Here is a 2,372-nt window from a genome sequence, read left to right as displayed (position 1 = left end):
TTTCCAAAGGGACAGACAACGACCGGTGGGTTGAAAGTGTGATCCAGGGAAGAGCAGCATAAGTTCCATCTGCTGCAAGAAAAGTGCTGCATTTGTCATCTTGTCTGCCAGCTTCAGCTGATCCTTGAGATATTCCAAAGGAAATTTCAAGAACAACACCAAGGAAGCATTTTCCTGCCAGGAAGAGTCTTTGCTTTCACTTTTCCTCTCCTGTGGGCTTTGCTGGATGTGGTACATTAGAACTCATTTCTCCCCTCTAGAATGTCCACATCAGAGGATTTCCTGATCCTTGAACACACAGAGGTTCCCCGGGGCACTGCTTGATGCTAGGAAGGGTCTGCAGAGAAGAGAAGAGCAAAGGGCAGATTGGATGAGGTCTGTGAGAACAGAGAGGGAGGTGACATGGGTAAAGATAAGCAGCTGCAGGGACAGCTCCAGGCATCAGAGACAATTTCAGGGAGGGAGAAAGAAGGAGCTGCTTCCAGAAATGCCCTGGCAGAGGGGATTTGGAACCTCCCTGATATTCCCTGCAGTGAAGACACTGATATTCTGCAGAACTCAGGCAGGAACGAGTTCTGGGGAGGCCACAGCTGACCAGAGGGTCCCAGCAGTGGCATGTTCAATGCGGCACAAAACAGACCTCCCAAAAAGGACCTGACAAAAGTACTCCTGAATCCAGGGAGTCAATGTGAATTGGAAGAGGTTAGCCTCATAGAAGTGTTCTCTAAAGTTTCATTGCATTTTCCAATTCTCACAGCTCTCCCCAATTGATGGCAGCAGATGTCCAACAGCAGCTCCATCAGCCAGTTCCTCCTCCTGCCCTTTGCAGACACACGGGAGCTGCAGCTCCTGCACTTCTGCCTCTTCCTGGGCATCTACCTGGCTGCCCTCATGGGCAATGGCCTCATCATCATCACCATAGCCTGTGACCACCACCTCCACACCCCCATGTACTTCTTCCTCCTCAACCGCTCTGTTGCTGACCTTGGCTGCATCTCCATTGCTGTTCCCAAATCCATGGCTAATTCCCTGTGGGACACCAGGGCCATTTCCTACACAGGATGTGTGGCTCAAATCTTTTTTCTTCCTATTTTTGTTCTCATCAGAGTACTGTATCCTCACTGTCATGGCCTATGACCGCTACGTTGCCATCTGCCACCCCCTGCACTACGGGACCCTCCTGGGCAGCAGAGCTTGTTTCCACATGGCAGCAGCTGCCTGGGCCAGTGGGTTTCTCTATTCTCTTCTGCACACAGCCAATACATTTTCACTGCCCCTCTGCCATGGCAATGCAGTTGACCAGTTCTTCTGTGAAATCCCCCAGATCCTCAAGCTCTCCTGCTCAGATGCCTACCTCAGGGAAACTGGACTCATTGTGGTCAGTGTCTGTTTAATTTTTGGATGTTTTGGGTACATTTTTGTGTCCTATGTGCAGATCTTCAGGGCAGTGCTGAGGATCCCCTCACAGCAGGGACGGCACAAAGCCTTTTCCACCTGCCTCCCTCACCTGGCCGTGGTCTTCCTGTTTATCAGCACTGTCGTATTTGCCCACCTGAAGCCCAACTCCATCTCCTCCCTATTTCTGGACCTGGTATTGGCATTTCTTTACTCAGTGTTTCCACCAGCAGTGAACCCCCTCATCTACAGCATGAGGAACCAGGAACTCAAGGATGCCGTGTGGAAACTGATTAATAGATTTTTCTAAGCAGCAATGAATTGCTCATCTTCTTCTGCATATCACTGACCACGAAACTCACGTTAGGACCAGTCTCTACTTAGCAGGTTTTAATTCTTTCAGTATTTTTTCCTTTTAGATTGTCTAAGGTATAACAAAATTGTGCACATTCATCCTATTCCTAACACAGTATCTCTAGGTCTTCTTTGCTCCAGACACCATGAAATGACAAAGCATGCACACTTTGCAGCATGTCTGCCTCCAAAGGGACACAATTTTTCCTTCCTGGTTTTTTGGGTTTATTTAAACAAATTTACGAGCACCTCTTCCTCTCCTGAATCACTCGTCTGCTTGTCTGGAATGGCAATGCTTTCCCACCAGGACAGAACGGGAATTGCCGGGATTGGTACCCAGGACAGCAGAAGAAGTACTCGTTTTCCCTTGTACCTGTCTTACCACTAGTTTGTCTCTTTCACCTCACTGATCATTCAGGTGTTTCCACGTCTCCTGATGCAGCTGACTAGATGGACATATCCTTGCTGAATTCCACCGCTGCTCCTCTTTGGTCATTCAGTTGCTGCTCAGTCTCCAGTTCCTGCTTTGAGACTTTGAGAGTTGGAAAACATCCCATCTTTCAGCAGTGTAATGAACTGTTCTGTCAGGAGGTCAGTGTGTTGATAAGTGACCTTTCTATGTA

At 48.5% G+C, this 2,372-nt stretch overlaps 1 pseudogene across 1 annotated transcript; it reads left to right on the top strand.

Moving 5' to 3' along the window:
* The first annotated feature begins 780 nt into the window (after window positions 1-780).
* On the top strand, window positions 781-1,705 carry LOC311199972 (olfactory receptor 14A16-like; annotated as a pseudogene). The gene has a single exon. The product of its transcript is annotated as an olfactory receptor 14A16-like (transcript).
* The last annotated feature ends 667 nt before the right edge of the window (window positions 1,706-2,372 follow it).

The sequence above is a fragment of the Gallinula chloropus genome, assembly GCF_964237585.1.
Source record: "Gallinula chloropus genome assembly, chromosome: 22".
Taxonomy (NCBI): Eukaryota; Metazoa; Chordata; class Aves; order Gruiformes; family Rallidae; genus Gallinula; species Gallinula chloropus.
Note: the sequence above shows the minus strand (reverse complement) of the source record. Positions and strands in the feature narration are given on the sequence as shown.